General features: G+C 38.3%; 1 long non-coding RNA gene across 1 annotated transcript in view; it reads right to left on the bottom strand.

Annotated features, from left to right (window-relative positions):
• Positions 1 to 20,300, bottom strand: part of LOC123391470 — a 260,209-nt gene extending 239,909 nt beyond the window's left edge. Inside the window, exons 1-2 of the long non-coding RNA XR_006606181.1 lie at positions 20,120 to 20,300; positions 12,723 to 12,785 (exon numbers count right to left, since the gene is read on the bottom strand). This is a non-coding gene — a long non-coding RNA (uncharacterized LOC123391470). The remainder of the gene's footprint in view (positions 1 to 12,722; positions 12,786 to 20,119) is intronic.
• Between the last annotated feature and the right edge of the window lie 2,126 nt (positions 20,301 to 22,426).

Genomic DNA, 22,426 nt, shown 5'->3' with positions numbered 1-22,426 from the left:
AGGCCAAGTAGAAAAGTTTGGGTTCATTGCAAATGTTTATTTAACTCACACACTTCAAAAGCACTTATTGGAGAAATATTTGCAGATTCATGTCAGATGAATCAACATCCTTTACCCTTATCAGAGTCCTAGCCTGGAGGAATGGAGTTAGTTAACTAACTTGTGGCTCAGATGGTATGAGACCTGTTTGAGAAGCTTTGGAAATCTGGTGTCAAGTTTTCAGCTGCCTTTCCCATCCTGGAGCATGAGTGACATCCTGAGCTGAGGTTGGTGAAGGGCAGTGGTGCTTGCACTTGGGTGTTCATCAAAATCAGTCAGAAGGCATTTCAAATACAGATAGCTGGACCCCACACCCAGAGTTTCTGATTTAGTAGGTCTGGAGTAGGGACCAAGAATCTGCATCTGTAAGAGGTTCCTAGGTGATACTGGTGTTGCTGATTCAGGGACCTTGTACTGAGAACTAATAGTTTAGAAGAAGCCAGAGTCATAAGAATGAGTAGGAGCTGGTAGGGGGTGGATGTCTATAAGTGCCCTGCTGAGAATTCAGTTATCAGTCTGGGACTCAAACTCAAGATTTAAATCTTGTCCTTGGTCTATGGAGATGTCACTGCAGATTCATAATCTCAAAGGACATTTCTATTTACCTTCCCTTCTGCAATTTGATCCATCCCTCATCTAGAATGCACATACAACTTTATATACCCCAGGATTTAGGCTATCCTTCCAAAACAAGGCTGTGGTTAGAAGTAACAGGTGGAAGGACATTAGGAGAAGCAAGGAAAAGTGAAAGGGAAGAAGTTGGAGGGGGAGATGAACCATGAAAGACTGTAGACTCCAAGAAATAAACTGAGGGTTTTAGAGAGGAGGGAGGTAGGGGGATGGGTGAGCCTGGCGGTGGGTATTAGGGAGGGCATGGAGCCCTGGGTGTTGTACATAAACAATGAATCTTGGAACACTGTATCAAAAACTAATGATGTATTTTACGGTGACTAACATAACACAATAAAAATTTTTAAAAAAGAAAAAAGAAGTAAAGGGTGAATTTTGCTAATAACTAGACTTTGAAAAGATAGGAGGACTGAAAGGGAAGAAAAGGGGGAAAGAAAGAAAGAAAGAAAGAAAGAAAGAAAGAAAGAAAGAAAGAAAGAAAGAAAGAAAATAGGAAAGGAGAAAAAGGAGAGAGAAGAGAGAAGCAGGCAGAACTTCACTTTATTACTATTTATTATGTTCCATGTTCTATGCTTTGAATGTTTAGGCATTGTTGACATCTCACAGATGTTCTGTGAGACGTGTTATTATCCTCATGAGGAAAGCAAGGCTTACACAGATTATAAGACTTAACCAAGTATATAAGACTTGTAAGAGTCATGGACAGGACCCACACCCAGAGGTGTTCAATTCCAAGTCTAGTAAAATTTCTACTCTTTTCCAAAGCTTCTCAGGAAAATTGTGTCTATACAGAGGGATAGTAAGTGAATTGGAATTGAGAAGCAAAGTTATATGGGCGAGCAACAGTTGCCTCAAAGGTTCAGCTGATTCTAGTATTTAAAATCTGATATGGTCTATGGTCCTTGTTCCTGGCTCACTGAACTGGCAGTAAATCCTGGGTACCTTTTACAGTGTTATTACAAAAATGAGGGACTCATTTTGTACTGGGTGGCTCAGGTTAAGTATCTGGGTTAAGCATCTGCCTTTGCCTCAGGTCATGATTCCAGGGTCCTGGGATCAAGCCCCGCTTCGGGCTCCCTGCTCAGCAGGAAGCCTGCTTCTCCTTCTCCCACCTCCCACTCCCCCCACCCCCACTTGTGTTCCCTCTTTTGCTCTCTCTCTCTCTCTTTCTGTCAAATAAATAAATAAAATCTAAAAACAAACAAACAAACAATCGCTTCTCGGCCTTTTGGCTAAGATCAAGTGTAAAAACAAACAAACAAAAATGAGGGAGCACTAGATAATCTCCCTGCCTTTGTATCTTACTGCCTGAGGGGCTCTCTCAATTCCTAGTAAAAGGGATTATGCTGCAGATGTCTTGAGAATAGTATTCCTGATCCTGGAAAACATCCCTCAGTATAGGGTTTCTTAGAGAGCCCAGAATTGGGCTGAGAAAGTGGATGTGGGGTCATAGACCTACCAGTGCAGAAGCTTATGGTGCTCTCATTCTATCTGAATCGGCCACAAGTTAACCTAACAGTTTGACAACTGATGGCATGCAACAGAGAGAAACATTTCAACACTCCACTAGAGAGTGTTTGTCACATGATGAAATAGTGATTTTTAAGGTGTTTGTTATTCCATTCCAATTTTACAACTTCTACCCAGATTGCTCTAGATTTCTCCATTTAAGACAAGCCGTTGACAATAGTCGCCGTTAGTCAATTGAGCCCAGCAGTATGTAGAGTTCAAAACAAGAAGGTAAGAGTAAGGACTACAAGGAGGACAACTGTCCCTGAAATAGAAGGATGATCCCTAGGACCTGGATTATGCAGGTGTGTGATGGTCTTGCTCAGGCATCTCCATTGCCCATGGATAATACAAAATCTGAGACTGTACAAACATATAGAGGGCAGAGTGTGGAGAAATGGGCAATGGGCTTGGTATGTACTGAGCTTTTTCAACCTTGTTGTCTAGGCAAAATGATTGAAAACATGGCATCTTGAGAGAGATGAGAATCAACTGAAGGACCTACAACTGGCTATCTGGGATGCCCAAATCATTTACTTTCATAACACCCCATTTAAGATGCAAAATAGGCATGAGTCCAACATTACTTAGACTCTGAAAGGAGACAAGGTTGAAGTAAGAAATAGCCTCTTTGAATTTGTAGGTAAACGTAAACTGCACAAGAGCACCTTTCCAGTGTCAGGCAGTTCTTCTAAGTACAAACCACAACCAAATTTTAAAATTACATAATAAGTCATATTCAAATATGTGGTTCCTTTCTGGCCAAAAGGGAAATAAAAGCATGAAAGGGGATAAGAGGGGTGGGGATCTGCAATGCATTTGTTTGAAGCTAATTTGCATGGAGAAAAAAGTAATTTGACTATGAAGTCCCTCACACATGTAAAATAGAAAGCCAACCTTATTAAAATTGTGTAATGTGATCTGTGAATTAAAACAATGATACCATTTTTTTTAACATGATTCAACACAGATTTTTTTTTTCTTTTAACAAAAAGCCCTAAAGTTAAAATCTAGGTCCACATTACTTATGTAAATTGAAAGAAAGAATATTGCATACCTAAAGGAAGGTGGTGTTTAATGAAGAAGTTTAAAACATCTAGAACTCCCTCTGTGAACTCAAACATCAGAAAGTTAAAAACTAAATTCCACATAGAAAGTTCTTGTCATTTGAGACCCTGGCTCTCCTATCCTGGAATGCATTCCAGAACAAAGTGTTTGTCATCTGAACTTGTGTGTGTGTGTGTGTGTGTGTGTGTGTGTGTGTGTGTGTGTGTGAAAGAAAGAGAGAGAGAGAGAGAGAGAGATGCATATTTGTGGCAAAACTAGAAGGGAGAGCAAAAAGGAACCATTAAGAAGCAGAAGCTCAAGAAGCCCAGAGAGGGATCTTCCAGAATCCCCAAAGTTATAAGAAACAAATTCTAAGAAGGGAAAGGAAACCCCAGGGAACTGGGGGAAAAGGAAGGGTGCTCATAGCAGCACCTCATTTAATAATGGGCTTTTCAGATAGGAACACCTGAGTTCCCACCGAAACTACTTAGAAGTCACACTGACAGAGAAAAAGTATTCCATGTCCCAGAACCTGGGCTCCTTATTAACAAATAGAAGACTAATACCCACAGTATGGAGTTACTATAAGATGAAATTGAGATAACACATGTAAAAAATTTTGCAGGATCTGAGTGCCTAAATTCCAGGGTCTCAATGCTTAGTAAATGCAGTGTTACTAAGGAGTGAACAGAGAAATACAAACTAAATTCATTCTCTGAACTGTGTTTTATGGCCCACTCATATGCCTATGTTAAAAGGCTCAAATAACAGCCTAGTATAATGTCACTGTGTGGTTTAAATAATATTACACATAAACACAATTATATGTAATTGTCTGGCACACAGTAAGCATTCAGTAATTCATGGCTCTTATTAAGAAAACTTCTGTTCTTCAGGTTTGTACCTAAGATTAATCATCATGCTAGAAAATGGTCTTGCCATGAATACATAGGTCACAAAAAGGAAAATAATAAATGGATAATAAACATAGAAAAATGTCCAACAAAAAATATAAATTAAAACAATGGTACCACTTTTTATATAAGGCAGCACAGATTTTTTTTTTTTTTTTAATGCTAAGCTCTAGTGTGCTAAGGATTCATTAAAATAAGTGGTCATACATTATTGCTGGGAATGTAGATGGGAATGAGCCCTTAGAAAGTCATTTAGCAGTGTGTAATAAGAGTCTTCAAGCATTCAAAGTCCATCTAGTAATTCCGTTTCTTAAAGTCTAACCTATAGAAATAACTTAAAATACAAAGGGAAATATATATAAATATGGTTTTTTGTAGTATTTTTTTTCAAATAGCAAGCAATGAGAAATAGTCTAAATAGTTGAGAAAGGAAGAGTGGTTGATTATGGAGCTTCTATATTGGCACATTGAAATATTATATAGCTATTAAAAATGATGCCAGTAAAGAGTATAAAATTACATTCAATGCTTACAATGGCATGTTAAGGATAGAAGCAGGGTATAAAATTATTTAAATAGTAGGTTCACAGTATATAAAACAACATTAAAAGCTGGAAGAACATTGCAATGGTTTTCTAGAACAAGCATATTTTTTTTAATAAAGTGATAAAATTCAAAGACATTTCCTTTCATCATTCCATCAGCAGGATTCTCTAGTAAAGGGGTCAGCAAACTATAACCTATGGGTCAAACCCTAACTCCCACCTGCTTTTGCAAATAAAGTTTTATTAGAACACAGCTCTACTAATTCCTTTATGTTCTATTCATAGCTGCTTTTGTACTAACATGACAGAGTTGAGTAGTTGTAATAGAAACTGTATGGCCCACCAAACCCAAAATATTTATAATCTGACTTTTTACAGAGAAAATGTGCCAACTTTTCTTTTTAAAAAATTGCATCCAGAAGATTTGACATAGCCCAACAGCTTCAAATTTGTGGTCCTCCAACCTGGAGAAACAATACTTTAACATTCCTGTGGAAAGTGTCAGCCCAAGGAAAAATGTCTGATGATTTTAAGGTTGTTGACATTCTTTTCCAATTTTATAATTTCTACATTGATACCTCTAGATTTCTCCATTTGAGGCAGGCCACTGACAATAGTTGCTTTTAGTCAGTTTAGCCCAGCAGTATGTAGAGTTCAAAAGAAGCATGTAAAAGTGCAAAAAACAAGGGAGACAGTTTTCGTGGAAGGATAAGGATGATCCCTAGAACTCAGATGATTCCAGTATGGGAAGGTCCTATTCAGGCATCCTGATTCTCCTTGAATTATATTAAATCTGAGACAGGCTGAACATATAGCAGGTGTATTGTGGAGAAATGGGCAGTGAACTGGGTAAGGACTAAGCTCCTACCACTTTGTAGTCTAGGCAGAATGACTGAAAAGACGGCACCAGGGGAGAGAAGGATCTGTCATTGACCATCTGGGATATCCAAGTCATTTACATTTGCAATACCCTACAAGCTGGCTCTGCATCATGCATTTATAGGCTCCCAGGTATAGGGATTCTTTCTGAGGTAGCCCATGACATAGCTTTCCTTGTTTATACATAGCGAAGAATTTACCTTATATTAGGAAGTTCTAACAGATTTAAATTCTCATTTGAAAGGATTAAAAGCCATTTTCAGCTTTCTCTTTTTTCTTTCTTTAGTTCAGACTGGAGGGCCCTCACTGGGTCTTGGAGGAGAGTGAGAAAAAAGATAATGGTTGGTGCCTCTGCCCCTTTTCAACACCTACTGTTCTTCATGATCTCATCTTAGGCGAGACCCAATGATGACTTTCTGCAGGCCCATGTGAGCTCTTCTGTAGGCCTTGTGAGGTCTTTGACAGTTGCCTAAAGTGAGACACACCAGTTGATCCCTTAAATCCCTCAGGCTCCCCTAATGTCTCTGATACTGTGGGCCTCTGTTACTGGGGGCCTCTGGCCCCAGCCCACCAACCTAGCTGTTTTTCTGTTCTCAAAGGACTCCTACCTTGGTTTCTATTTGACCTGTGGGAATTCATATATCCCCACTAAATGGTGAGGAGAGCAGAGGATGCTTTCTTTGTCCCCTGGTCCCTCTTCCATTTCTAACCTGTATGTGTGGTAGACTGCAGTGCTGAGCAAGCTGCCTAAGCAGAAATTGAATATCTGTGAGGGGTTCTCATGGACTCACTCTTTCTTTTGGCTTTAGAAAAGTATAAGAAGGCTTTACTGTACATTCTACTAGCCCAACAACTCATGATTGATAAATTTCTCCTCTACCCCTCACTCAAAGTGGCTTTTTTACTCTAATTGATATTAGTGTAAAAATTGATGTTGGCAGGTATATAAAAATTGATATTGGCAGGCCCCTATAGGGCCTGAGGTGGTGGTGGGAAAAAGAACTGCACAAGTGCCTTTTAACTAACCCCCAAAGAAGTTTCATGTCTGTGATTATTTGTGGCTCTATATAGATATTTTGGGTGCCTAATGTTTTTTTTCAGATTTGCATTCTAGTCATAACTTTGGAGCAACAGGCAAAATCCCACTCAATAGTGGATTAAACCATCATTAGCTGACTTGATCATGGTTAGCTGAAGTGTGTTCTAACAAGAAGTCTAGTCCCAGAAAATGCTTCACTCAGGAAAGCCATTTACTTTAGTATAAATAAAATACAAATCAAGATAGTAAAATTACCTCTTAGACCCACAGAATGCCCTTCATGTAAAATCACGATGAATATTAAAAAAAAAAAAAAAAAAAAAAACTTTGCCAAGGGCTTTAGCTTTCTGTAAGTGAGCACTATTGATGTGGCCTACTTTACAGCATATAAAAAGTTTCCCATTGGGGCGCCTGGGTGGCTCAGTGGGTTAAAGCCTCTGCCTTCGGCTCAGGTCATGATCCCAGGGTCCTGGGATCCAGCCCCGCATCGGGCTCTCTGCACAGTAGGGAGCCTGCTTCCTCCCCTCTCTCTGCCTCGATGCCTGCTTATGATCTCTGTCTGTCAAATGAACAAATAAAATCTTTAAAAAAAAAGTTTCCCATTATATATTGCAATCATTCGTTCATCTATTTATCCATGCAACTATTCAACCTTCATTGAATACCTTCTCTGCTTCAGGTATGCATTAATTGTATCTATTAGAAAAATCGTCTACAATCTTATTCATTCCTCAATCATCCTTTAGAGACAGATGTGGATGATAATTTACTATCCTCAAACTGCAAATGAGGAATCCAAGGACCAAAAACATGGATTACTTTTTCTAAGGTTACACAGCTGTTAAGAAAAGGGAATGGACTGGGGGAGAAGAAGGACCTGGGGCTTAGCTCATGCACTGTAGTATCCTAGGCTACATCATACCTCTACTCAAGAATGTTTAGCAACAAAGCACATCTACTAGGAAAGAAAGGCTGGGGACAAATTCTGGATTCTTACCCAAATCTAGCAATATGGTTGAATTGAATGTGATTGAAAGCCAGGACAACCTCAGATTTTCAAATATAATTTCGAGGAACCATTTTGCATGTTATAGGGATACAAATCAGTAAACACAGGCTGAGTCTCACTTCAAAATGCTTCTTCTTCTTCTTCTTCTTCTTTTTTTGTTTGATTGTGTGATTTTCAATGCCAGAGGCTCCCTTTGCACATCAGTTAGACAAACAAGAGAAGTAATGACAAAGAACTGCCCTGTTTAATTTGGCCATGCAACAATAGACTATAGTGAGAGCCTAACTGGTGTCAGGTTATTCTGGATTTGGTGAGAACCTTGGTCAAAGCATCTACCAGCCATAGAAGAATTCCAGAAACTCTCTTTATTTGGAAGTGTGAGTGTTGGAACTCAACAGCGGAGGCTGAATATGTCTGAAACTGGAAAATAAAGTTTCACACACTACTAAATATAACTTCCTGCCAGGCAGGTAGGGGCTGCTTGCCAAATTTTGATGGTTGTCAAGATCCAGAAACCATGAAGAAAGCCAATGTTTTGACAACTGAAATTGCTTTTGAGATGGGTAAATCTGCCTTATTAAAGGGGAGACAAGGGTTGAAAGAATTAGTTAATTACCTCTCACCCCTCAACTTTCCAAACTTCAAATGTGGCAAGCTCATCATTTACTTTAGTATAAATAGAATCTAAACCAAGATAATAAAATTACCTCTTAGGCTCACAGTATACTTTTGCATGGAAAGACAATTCAGAAGATCTTTTTTCCAAGATAACTTCAAAGGAGGTAAATAAAAGCAGTCAGAGAAAGGGGTAAGAGAAGAACTTCTAACAACACTGACCAAACAATGCCTCTTAGAACCTCTGTTATTCTGGTTTTCTGTTAAACTTCCATCAGAGAGTAACTTCTTTGAAGGCAGGCAAAAGGTCTGCCCTTGTCCTTGCTGTATTCCTCCACCCAGTACAATGTCCTGCATGTGAATAAGAAAAGTCTCAAATCCATACCTGCTGGAGACTATGAAGAAGTAATTACTTACTCCAAAAGTAGCAAAATTGTTGGTGTACAGGGTAAATGGGTAGCACTGAATATGAAGTCAAAGGATTCTGCATTTTTGCTCAGAAATGCAGTCTGGCTCTCTCCAGAATGAAGGCATTTTGGGTTTTTCAGAGGTTGGCAAACAACTTTGGCAAAAGTGTGAGATGTGGTGTTCATTTTGTCTACATTTTTTAGAAAAACTGTGCTCCCAAGTACCTCGCTTTGGCATAATATTCTCTTACAGCTCAAGGACTAGGAAATATATTACCTCACTGTCTCCTGGAAAATCTCTGAGTCTCATTCCTTTAGGTCCTTGCTAACTCATGGTTTTAAATTCAAGAGGATCACAGAGCTGGAAGAAATCGTTAGCATGCTAGAGGACTGCATCAGGCCAACAAAATTACATGGGCAAGCCAGGCTGAAACATATCACATGAAATGAATGATAATGCTCCACAATTTTGATATTAAAAATTCATGATTTGATCTCAATGTAGAAGATCACATTGGTTTGTAGTTTATGTTTTAAAAAAAACCTGGAAGGAAGCAATATAAGGTGGGTATTTTACTATATGTAGAAGCTGAGACTAGAGAGTAATATAACTTAGTAAACATGGGCAAGAGGAGAGGAGCGGGGCTCTGGAAAGAAATACTAGGGGACAAGGAAACGTAACAGTCATATCTAGGAATATCACAAGGAAAAATGTTATGATACCACGTGTCATTTAACATCCCCATGCCTCAGGATCTCCATCCATACGGTAGGAATAATAAAGCCAATAGTGCCTTCTTGCCAGTGTCATCATGGAGATTAAATGACATAATGCAATTAGGGTCATTCCATTCATTTGTGTCATCTTTAATGTTAGCCATAACGAATTCAAGCTCTGAGATATATTGGAACCATTTGCAGAGTAAGGATGAGGATAGAAATAGATGTCCCAGTTTCATAAAAGAAAAACCTGGAAGAAAATTCAAATTGTAAATGTACATAATATAAGTGTGAAATGTGCATCAAGCCATTCTTTTGGATCCACTGGGATTTAACCCTGCATATAAGAAAGGCACTTTGAATAAATCCCTATGTCTCCAAATTTGTTTTCAACCATTTGTTGCCTACAGTTGATGTTCTAACAAACGTACCTTTTGTCTTAGGCCATTCCATCATTGGACCCCTCCATCTGGAAGGTTCTTTTGCCTGTTTATCTCTTTGAACTCCCTACCCCCCCAAAAAAAACTGTATGTATTTAATTTATTTTGTAATTGGCAACTGTCTGTATATTTTCTTTTATTTTTTAAAATATTTTATTTGTTTATTTGACAGACAGAGATCACAAGCAGGCAGAGAGGCAGGCAGAGAAAGAGAGGAAGGGAAGCAGGCTCCCCATTGAGCAGAGAGCCTGATGCTGGGCTCGATCCCAGGACCTTGAGATCATGACCTGAGCTGAAGGCAGCGGCTTAACCCACTGAGCCACCCAGACACCCATTTTGTTTTATTTTTTAACTGTTGGGTTTAAAGCCCTGCATTGAGGCTTTAACCCACTGAGCCACCCAGGCGCCCCCAACAACTATTAGTATATTTTAGACAGGAAGGATCTGGAAATACTTTTTGACCATTGGTTTTAGGCTCCTTTGCTGCAGAAATAGTACAAACCAGTTTCAGAGCCTTAAACAATTAAGATACAACTTCCCGCTGGTGTGTGAGGGCCTGGGGAAACTCTGACGCACCATTTCTTACATGTAAAATGGTATATTATGTCAAGGGGAGCCATGAGAGTAAATATTAGGAGCAACTTTCAGCCAGAGATGTTGAAGCACTTTAGGAACATGAATACACTTATTCTTATTCATAAAACACACACATCTATTGATGCTGATCATAAAACCCTTTCTGAAGCATTCCTGTGTAGCCACACTTGCCAGTGCATTTTCTCAATGGAGTCTAGCCTCCCTCCCGGTCTCCCTTTCTGGGCTGTACCTCAGTAACTCTACCTCTCAGAATGCATCTTGGCTGCCTTTAAGAACAGCGATTTCTCTGTTCAAATGAGAGCATAATGAAACATTGTCTGCTACAATATCAAACATGTGAGTTTTCCACTAAAGTAATTGCAAGGAAAAACATTTTGCCTTCATCTAGTAGCAGGGCCTGAAGTCAGAAACAGGGAAATGGAAATGAGGTGGGGTTGCGGGGGTCGGGGTGGGGAGCTGATCATCTTAATGTGGCTGGAAGGAAAGTTTGTTCTAAACTGAAAAGCTTTAGTTGGGGACTGAAATGAAGACAGTGTTTTGGTTGGTCCCACTGTCTAGCACGGAGAAGCAGATTAGAGCTGAAGAGACTTGAAGTCTAGACAACACTCCTCTACTAATTAATCTAGATTCATTTGCCAAATTATGGAAACTGTTGTGTAAAGTGACTCGTAAACATGTACTCTGCATAAAGCACAGGTGAGGCACTAAAATAGGTAAGAAAATACAACAAACTTATACATCAGTGGTTTTCAACCAGGTTGGAAGTAGAATAAAATTGAATTACATCAGAAGCTGTTTGCTTAAACATATGTCCCATTTCCTCCTTCACTACTCTCCTATTCTAGCATTACAATTTTTAATAATTTATTTGAAACATTATATGCTAATGTAAAAAGAGAACAAGAGCAACAAAAACAGCACAATCACAAAAGTTACCCTCTATTGAATGTGTTACATGTGCCTGGCACTGAGCTAAATTGTTTATGTACATTACACAATTAAAATCCCATAACAGTATGTGTTATCCTTACCCCTATATCACAAATCAAGAGGCTAAGCACCTGAAGAAGTGTATTTAATAACTACCCCAGTTACACAGTCAGTCTGCATATTTCAAAAACTGGAGAGGAGATGGTGAAACAATCATAGTATTCACTTGAGAGTTCTATACCAGGGAAATTATTCCAGTGTCCACCCCACCCCCTTAATCCCACACCTTACCTTGTTCTGTCAATGAAAGAGCACAGAAGTCTGCTTTACCATGACCTCTTCTTGAATATAGATCTGATCTCAGCTAATTTCAATATGTACACAATTTGAGCTAACATTCTAAAAGGTGTAACAAGCAGTTCTCTGGACCGGGAGCCTGTAAATGTAACCTCGGTAACCTTCTGATAGATCTCTTAATCTACTTGAGCTCTAGGGGCTTCCTCTTCTGTAATATCAAGAGGCTTAGCTAGATTGTCTCTAAGTTTTCTTTCTACAATTAATATTTTCGGTTGGGGGGATTGTATCCTTGATCTAGATGTTAGGACCCATTTTGTCCCTGTTAAAGGTCAATACAGGTAGTAGGCTAGGGACTAGTGATGGCAAAGAGGCTTCCAACACCATCACGATCTTGCCAAGTTGGTGGTTTTTGAAGTTTCTCTATCAATTGGTCATCATAAAGCAATCAAATAAGGAATGACAGAATGTTTCAAAGAAGAATAAAAGACAAAAGAATAATGTGAATCCCAGTTCTAGCAAATCTCTAGGTCAAAGTAAGACAGTATAATGGTTAAGAGAATGGACCTTAAAGATATTAATAGAGCTTGTAATTATATAATTTATGTGATTACTTAACATTTTTCTTACTCTCTAAGCTATAAACTCCATGTAAGTAGGCATTATAACTATTTTGTTCATATATCACCTGCATGCATAATGTCTAATACCAGTGTTGAATAAGCAAATAATAGATTAAAAATCAATCCCCCTACTTAGTAGTTACAAGAAACTCAACCAGGCCTCTCACCTCTGCCATTTTCAAGTTCATCTATAAAACTAGGATGATAGCAGCACCTATCTCTTTGGGATTTTTCAGAATAAAGTTATATATCTAAGCTATGATAAAATGGTGGGCAAAATAAGAATAATAAGTTTGATTTTTATACACTCTCTTCCCTCCAAGTTCTCCAGAGCAATTGTATGAAGTAGTGACTTGTTGCTAATGAATCCAGGATGAAGACACCCTCGCTTAGGCTCCAAGCCAAATAGGTCCCCATCTATTTCACTCACATGTGAATGAACTCAAGACTGGCAAAGCCATGAGTAAACAGTTGACCTTTCTTACCTTGGGAGAAGACTCACACTGCCCAGTCTAGGAGAATGTGTCCATTCTAGGAGCTGGTTGAATCTAAAGAGAGAATGGAGAAGAGAGGTTGGTGCCATGTTTTCATCTCTACAAGCCAGTTCCTACAAGCCAGTCAGGTTATGCATTCTATATCCCTTGGAGCAGCATAGGTGTGGAAGAGAAATACCAATATTTCCAAAAAGATAGATGTCCTTATTTAATGGGACTGCTTGGAAACACTGGAAGAGAGAAAATGGAATTCCTTTCAAAGGATAGTATCAGCTTCCTAGGATCTTTTGTGCGGTTTATAAGTAAATCAAAATAGCTGTTCTTTTCATATTATTTTGTATATTATTATTATTATTATTAAGTAGGCTCCACACTCAGCATGGAGCCCAACCCACGGCTTGAACTCATGACCCTGAAATGGAGACCTGAGCTGAGATCAAGAGTTGGATACTTAATCAACTGAGCCATCCAGGAGCCTCCACAGGCTTCTTAATTGACTTCCAGTACCACTTCTCTCTCTCCAAATCATTCTACTCAAGTTCCATGATTATTTGATGCTGGCTTCTAGTAGGCCAATTTCAGGTAATCCTGAACACTTTTGTTCTTAGCAGTTCAATTTTCCATGTGCTAAGAATCAGCTGTACTGACTCTCAAACCTGTTTATTCTAATGGAATTTTTGATTCATACAGTACTATGTAAACATATCAAATATGATTTTGTAAAGAAAAAGGGTTTTATTTCCTTATAATTAAGTTAATATTTTGGAAAAGTAGCAAATGCAAGCCTACCAAGGTATGTGCAATAAGTACCATTGTAAAAGATTGGGGGAAACAAAAATCTAGAGGATTTTAATCTAATATGATTTTACCTTCAGATTGCAGTTCATATCCCACACTTTCCCTCTCTTGAAGCACAAAAAAAAGTCATAAATGAATGTATTAATGCATTATGGGTATAACTTATAAACAAAAGATGACAAAGAAGTCTTATGTTTTGGGTTCATATCTGAATACAAGGCCTTAACCCTTCATCAAAAAGCTTGGAAAAGAAAGACTGATCCGTATGTTTGAAGATAATTATTAAGACATATTTTTATTTTGGAAAATTAGACAGCCACATGCAGAAGAATGAAACTAGACCATTTTCTGACACTATACCAAAAAAAAAAAAAAAAAAAAGACTCAAAATGGATGAAAGATCTAAATGTGAGAACGTATCCATCAAAATCCTTGAGGAGAACACAGGCAGTAACCTCTTTGACCTTACCTGCAGCAACTTCTTCCTAGAAACATCAGCAAATGCCAAGGGAAGCAAGGGGAAAAATCAACTACTGGGACTTAATCAAGATAAAAAGCTTTTGCACAGCAAAGAAAACAGTCAACAAAACCAAAAGACAACTGACAGAATGGGAGAAAATATTTGCAGATGACATATCAGATTAAGGGCTAGTATCCAAAATCTATAAAGAACATATCAAACTCAACACCCAAAGAATAATCCAGTCAAGAAATGGGCAGAAGACATGAACAGACATTTCTCCAAAGAAGACATCCAAATGGCCAACAGACACATGAAAAAATGCTCTACGTCACTTGGCATCAGGGAAATACAAATAAAAACCACAATGAAATACCACTTCACACTGGTCAGAATGACTGGTATTAACAAGTCAGGAAACAACAGAAATTGGTGAGGATGTGGGGAAAGGGGAACACTCCTACACTGTTGGTGAGAATGTAAGCTGGTGCAGCCACTCTAGAAAACAGTATGGAGGTTCCTCAAAAAATTGAAAATAGAGCTACCCTAAGATTCAGCAAATGCACAGCTGGGTATTTACCCCAAAGATACAAATGTAGTGATCCTAATGGGCATCTGCACCCCAATGTTTATAGCAGCAATGTTCACAATGTTCATAATAACCAAACTATGAAAAAAGCCCAGATGAGCCCAGATGTCCATTGACAGATGAATGGATAAAGGAGATGTGATATATCTATATAGATCTATCTATCTATCTATCATCTATTATGCTGCCATCAAAAAATGCAATCTTGCCATTTGCAATGACATGGTTGGAACTAGAGGGCATTATGCTGAGTGAAATAAGTCAATCAGAGAAAGACAATTCTCATTTGATCTCACTGGTATGTGGAATTTAAGAAACAAAACAAAGGATCATAGGGAAAGATAGGAAAAAATAAAATAAGACAAAACCAGAGAGGGACACAAACCACAAGAGACTCTTATTCATAGGAAACAAACTAAGGTTGCTGGAGGGGAGGGAACTAAAGGGATGGGGTACCTGGATTATGGACATTAAAGAGGGCATCTGATGCAATGAACACTGTGTATTATGTAAGACTGATGAATCTCAGACCTGTACCTCTGTAATAAATATTACAGGTTAAGTAACTGAATTTAAATAAAAAAAAAATTGTCAAAAAATGCAGTATTACAGAGGAGAGGAAATATATATTTTTTATTTTTATGAGTTGTCTAAGAAGACTTCAGATGAGTGGTAAAAATCAATTTTCAGGTGAAATTATGAATATGACAAAAGGTTAAGGAAAGTGACTTGCTTGAATCATATTCAAAGACATTTGCAAACAAAGATCTGGATCAGATAAGTTAACAATTGAAGAAGAGAAAAATTAATATGATCATGACACTATAGGAGATTTAAAAAGTGACTGATTTTAATCTCAAGGAATTCAGAGAAGCCCTTAAGAAAATTGATGACTATGGAATGTTTTTGCAAAATGACTTTTTTTTTTTATTGTGCTGGAAAAATACTTATTGTTTTAAATAAAATGGCTTCTACTTTATTTTTATAACAATGCCTGGCATATATCAGAACCTGAAAAATGAAATGTGTTCTTATATGAACACATTACTATTAGTAGTAGTAGTTGTATATGCTTTTGTCCTACCCTACTGCAGATATAAAGGAGCCAGTTTGCTCTCATGATTTCTTTTTGATATGTATTGCTCCTATAAAACCAGCACTGGTTATGACTGTCTGCCTATAATAAAAAATATTCCCTTGTAAATCTATTTTTGCAGATGAATGATGACCCAAGTATTTACCTAATCTTTTCCCAAGTGCCCATGTGTCCAGGAATGAACAATATTAGGAGCTGATCTGATAGCTCATTCCTTAAACTAAGGTGAACTATAAATTCAACTAAATACCACAAATATTTAATGGAAATCATTCATTCAGTTGTTTGCTAAGCTCCCCTGATTTTAAAGGAAAATGAAAGAAAGGGGAAAAAAGAGAGAAAGGGGGAAGGAGGGAATGAAGGAAGAAAGCAAGGAAGGAAGAAAAAAAAAAGGAAAGAAAAGAAAGGAAGGAGGAAGCAAAGAAAGAAAAGAAAGCTTTCAGGAACTTGTAATTAATTTATGTACACTGAGAAACAAATAAGTATCTCTAATTTAGGGTTTTGTGGAAGAGGCAGAATGAAATGTAAAGAGAGAAAGTAGCCTATGATTCTGAGTCTCCCTGGGTGTTCAGGAAAGGGGTAATTCAGAAATGGGCTGTAATTATTTCAAGAAGTAGTTTTGGTTGTTTATATTGGGCCTTTGATACAAGTAGAATTTCAACAAATTAAAGTGAATGAAGAAGAACATTACATTTCAATCAGAACTGGAAAAGGACAGGGTATACATGGAGATGTATGGTTTGGTGTGGCTGAAAGAAAAGCTGTATGTGCCTGGGATGAGAGAAAAGAGGGTAGAAGTAATAGAAGATTAATCTAGCAAAGCAGAGTATAATATTCAGTATAGCATAAATCTTATAATATCCTCAGTAAAATTTTCATTGAGGAATTTGGCTTATTACTTCAAGCCAATGGTTCTCAAAGTGTATCCTGAGACCAGCAGGATCAACATCACCTAGGAACTTAGAAATACAAATTATTGGACCCAACTTCAGACCTAATGAAACAAAAACTGAGACTCACAGCAATTCATGTTTTGACAAGTTATCCAGGAGACTGTAATGTAACTTTAAGAACTACATCTGTAGGCAAAGGATTATTTAAAAAACACAATCAGATTGGAGTTTTCAAAAATCAACCTTGCCATTGGTAAAGAATGAATTGAAGATTGCAAACCTGGAGACCCTTGGGATTGTTGATATACTCAGAAAGAAGTAAGAAGGCTCTGACAAGCAGGAGTGGAAGAAGGAGTGGGGGAGGGCAAGAAAGAATTGATTGTGCTGGGTAGTCAAACACATCAAACTTCACCAATGAATGGAAGTGGAAGATTGAGGTGGTACAGAAGATGGTTAAGTCTCAGTTGACTTTTTTCCCCTATTCTGAGGGATTCACTTGGTGGTAGATATCCTTCCAAGAGCTGCAGGTACAAAAAAGAAAGATCCCTCAGTTAGTCAGTTATGGAGCTTCTGATCAGGCTCATTAGCAGAAGAAGCATGAACGGAAATCTATCTCACTATACTCACTATTCATTCAATCACCCATACAGGTAACATTAACTGAGTATCTATCAAGTGTCAGGCACTTTGATGGTCACAAGAGAGAGATGGCTCAGATGTTGTTCTCTTCCTCAATGAGCTTTTGAGCTGCCTGGAGAAGGACATATCTAAGAAGGAGAAAGACGTATAGTGCAAAGGAGACCAATCCAAACTTAGGGACAACTCATTGGATTGAATATGATCATGCTCACAGTTTGTCCCTTATTGTTTATCCAGCCCCTCCTCTAATTTAACATCTCCTCTCAGATTCTCAGAGAAGAGGCAATGCCTGTTGGGACTGGTTGAAGAAAATCAGGCACTCAGAGATTTCTTAACTTCCATAAGATCAAGTGGCACTCTATATCTGTCATCTTTTCATTTATATATCATCTATCTATCTACCTATCCTAGCTATAGATATTTTTATATTAACAATGGTTATCTTAGAGTGCTGGATTACTGATGATTTGACTTTGTTTTTATGCCTTTCTGTATTGATTAATTTTTTACACTCAACCATTACTAATATGAAAATAAAATATACCAATGACTTCTAAATATATACTGAAAAAAGGAATAATGTTCTAAAAATACTTAAAGGAACAATATGAAAACCTGGAAGAGATTAGAAAGAATCATTTCTCATTACATATCATGTGTATTATGACCTCATATAACTGCCATTAATAGTCTCAGGTAAGGGATACCTGGGTGGCTCAGTTGGTTAAGTGTCTGCCTTCAGTTCAGGTCATGATCCTAGGGTCCTGGGATCAGGTCCCACATTGGGTTCCTTGTTCAGTGGGGATCCTGCCTCTGCCTCTACCTCTCCCCTTGCTTGTGCTCTCTCTCCCTCTCTCTGATAAATAAATAAATAAATAAAATCTTTAAAAAATAATCTCAGGCAAATAGTAGTAATAATAATATTAAAAACATTTCAGGGTGCCTGGGTGACTCATTTGATTAAGCGTCGGACTCTTGGTTTCAGCTCAGGTCATGGCCTCAGTGTCATGAGGTTGATCTCTGCATCAGATTCTGTACTCAGCGTGGAGTCTGCTTAAGATTCTCTCTCTCCAAAAAAAAAAAAAAAAAAAAAAAAAAGATTCTCTCTCTCCCTCTGTCTCTGACCCTTCCCCTACTTGCATGTGTGCATGCACACATGCTCTCTCTAAATAAATAACTAAAATCCTTAAAAAAATTTCTACCTCAGGAAAACCTATGCAATATCTAAAACACATTATTGCAAGTTACCTAGTTCTGTTTCCATGGGAGCTATTCTACAAGTCTGTACCTTATGGATAACTGGTAGCAATGCAAAGGGATTCTTGTCCATACATATGTAAACTTTGTCAGTGGAAATTCAACTGATTTTCCTCCCCCACTCCAAAGGAGACTAATATTTCCTCCATCTGCACATTCATTTTAACATTCCTGATGGAGAAACATGTCTGCAGTTTGGAATCTCCCTTGAACTGTTTTTTGTTTTGTTTTGTTTTGTTTTTAAAGATTTTATTTATTTATTTGACAGAGAGAGAGATCACAAGTAGGCAGAGAGGCAGGCAGAGAGAGAGGGGGGAGCAGGCTCCCTGCTGAGCAGAGAGCCCAATGTGGGGCTCGATCCCAGGACCCTGAGATCCCGACTGGAGCCGAAGGCAGTGGCTTAATCCACTGAGCCACCCAGGTGCCCCTGAACTGGGTTTTAACACCTTACTCATTCCCTAATTAATGAATTAAATGAAATATTTAAAATGGATTTATTTTTATATAAGTATGATACTCATGATTTTACATTTTTAAAATAATTTAACAATTGTCATAATGTTAGTATTATTTACTAAGAAATTTCTTTGTGCCTCACCCTATTCTAAGTTACTTAATACACCTATTTCATTTCACCTTCACCATCTGTATGAGGACATAATGTCAACTCCACTTTCCAAATGAGCACCCAAAGCTCACTAGAAGTGAGGTCATGTATCCAAAATGAAACACAGAGTGTGTGGGTGACACATAATTCAAATTCCAACTGAGTCCAGATATGTGTTTAGCCATACAGTGTCAGGCCATGTTTCCCAGATAAGAAAACTCAACCTCAGCATCATTAAAATATTTCTTCCACTTGTTCAGTTAATATTTTGAACACCTCCGATGAGTGAGACACCATGCTAGGTTTGGGAACACAGGAAAAAAAAAATAAGTAGACAAAATCCTTGATTTTTACAAAGTCTAGAATCCTGTGATAATTGACTGCAAGTCCAGTGCTGGTGTAGCCAGAAAGCTTATTTATTTTAAAACCTTATTTTCCTCAAGCTTCTTCTTGCACACATTTCTAGCCCACAAGGAGCACTCAATGGACCAGAATTATAACTTCTAGTAAGAACACCCTGATGTCAACTTGTATCCTCTTTTTTTTTTTATTTATTTATTTTCAGCATAACAGTATCATTATTTTTTTCACCACACCCAGTGCTCCAAGCAATCCGTGCCCTCTATAATACCCACCACCTGGTACCCCAACCTTCCACCCCCCGCCACTTCAAACCCCTCAGATTGTTTTTCAGAGTCCATGGTCTCTCATGATTCACCTCCCCTTCCAATTTACCCCAACCCCCTTCTCTCTAACTACTCCCCATGTCCTCCATGCTTTTTGTTATGCTCCACAAATAAGTGAAACCATATGATAATTGACTCTCTCTGCTTGACTTATTTCACTCAGCATAATCTCTTCCAGTTCCGTCCATGTTGCTACAAAAGTTGGGTATTTGTATCCTCTTGTCACTTGAAGAATGTATTCAAATAAATCAAGAAAGGGAAATGACTAATGAACTCTTTGTAAATCTCTAAGAAAAGCATCTTATCCAAGTCCCCCACTGAAAATGCCATGTCCTCTGGAATGCACTTTTCTGCCTTCCTTACCTACTAGATCCCTGCTTGAACTTGATTCTGATCTTCAAAACTCTCTTCAGTCCTCAGAGCCTTTCTGAAGTCTTCTCTGACTTCATCACCAGCCCCTACCAACTTTATAAATTAGCTCCTCTTTTCGCTCTAGCATCCCCTGCCTCTTGAATATTTCTAACCATACACTCTCCAGAGAGAAGCACCATGGCTTATTCATTTTTGCATGCCCAGCACCTGGTATGTCAAGGGCCAGGAGTGGCCTGAGGCATGAGGTGCTAGTAAACAATTCTTCCCATATAATTTACATAGAACAGCTCTCACTTCTCCCAGTACAGCATTCTCTCTCTCTCTCTCTCTCATATTTAATTTAATTTTTTCAGTGTTCCAAGATTCATTGTTATGCACCACACCCAGTGCTCCATGGAATATGTGCCTTCCTTAATACCCACCACCAGACTCAACCAGCCTCCCACCCCCTCCCCTCCAAAACCCTCAGTTTGTTTCTCAGAGTCCACAGTCTCTCATGGTTTGTCTCCCCTTCCAATTTCCCCCAATTCACTTCTCCTCTCCAACTCCTAATGTCCTCCTTGTTATTCCTTATGCTCCACAAGTAAGTGAAACCATATAATTGACTCTCTCTGCTTGACTTATTTCACTTGGCATAATCTCCTCCAGTCCCATCCATGTTGATACAAAAGTTGCGTATTCATCCTTTCTGATGGAGGCATGATACTCCATTACATATAGGAACATATCTTTATCCATTCATCTGCTGAAGGGCATCTTGTCTCTTTCTACAGTTTGGTGACTGTGGCCATTGCTGCTATGAACATTGGGGTGCAGATGGCCCTTCTTTTCAATACATTAGTATCTTTGGGGTAAATACCCAGTAGTGCAATTGCAGAGTCATGGGGTAGATCTATTTTTAATTTCTTGAGGAATCTCCACACTGTTTTCCAAAGTGGCTGCACCACCTTGCATTCCCACCAATAGTATAAGAGGGTTCCCCTTTCTCCACATCCTCTCCAACACTTGTTGTTTCTTGCCTTGTTAATTCTGGCCATTCTAACTAGTGTAAGGTGGTATCTCAATGTGGTTTTGATTTGATTTGAATCTCCCTGATGGCTAACAATGATGAACATTTTTTCATGTGTCTGTTAGCCATTTGCACATCTTCTTTGGAGAAGTGTCTGTTCATGTCTTCTGCCTGTTTTTTTGTTTTGTTTTGTTTTTGGCATGATTATCTGTTTTGTGTGTGTTGAGTTTGAGGAGTTCTTTCTAGATCCTGGATATCAGCCCCTAGTCTGAATTTGAAGATATTTGCAAATACATTCTCCCATTCCACAGGTTACCTCTTTATTTTCTTGACTGTTTCCTTTGCTGTGCAGAAGCTTTTGATCTTGATGAAGTTTCAAAAGTTCATTTTCACTTTTGTTTCCTTTGCCTTTGGAGACATGTCTTGAAAGAAGTCATAGCATTCTCTCTTATCTCTAGATCTTTGCACTTACTGATCTCTCTGTCCAAACCCATCTTATTTATCTCCTACAGTTCCCAAGAATTTCAAAGACACGAGTTCTTCCTGACACTTTCCCTAACCTTGAATTAAGTGTCTCTTCTGGGTGGTCTTCTGTGACCTCAAATTTTCCCCATTATATTACTTTTTACCCTGGAGTATACCTGTCTATTTGTATATCTGAATATATATATATATTTATTTGTCAATATATGTATCTTTATGGGCAAGATCTCCATCTGTTTATTTCACTGTTTTATCTTCAAATCCTAAGCAATATTAAGTACATATAAATATGTGCTTATTGGGTGCCTGGGCGGCTCAGTGGTCTTCAGCTCAGGTCATGATCTCAGGGTCCTGGGATCAAGTCCCACATCGGGCCCTCTGCTCAGCAGGGAGCCTGCTTCCTCCTCTCTCTCTCTCTCTCTCTGCCTGCCTGTCTGCTTACTTGTGATCTCTGTCAAATAAATAAATAAAAATCCCTTAAAAAAATATGTGCTTACTTATGTATATGTAATATATATCAAATGAGGGGAAGCCCAATTTGTTCATGTTTGCAGCTACACAAAACAAATTATCCTTAGGGAACCGCATGATGGAGTAGAAAGATCAACTTTGGAGTTTGAAACATGGATGCTATTCCTGACTCAGTCATTTACTGGCTGTGTGATCTTAGGCAAGTTGCACTTAATTCCTTTATAAGTAAAATGAGAATAAAAATCTCTACTTCATCCCATTGTTATGAAGACTAAATGAGATAATGTATGTTGAGGATCTGATGCTAAGTAGGCTCTTAATAAATATCCATTTCC

This window comes from Mustela putorius, unplaced genomic scaffold (genome assembly GCF_011764305.1).
Source record: "Mustela putorius furo isolate JIRA1106 unplaced genomic scaffold, ASM1176430v1.1 tig00000228_pilon_pilon_pilon, whole genome shotgun sequence".
Lineage (NCBI taxonomy): Eukaryota > Metazoa > Chordata > Mammalia > Carnivora > Mustelidae > Mustela > Mustela putorius.
The sequence above is the reverse complement of the archived record's forward strand: the minus strand, read 5'-3'. Positions and strand labels throughout refer to the sequence as shown.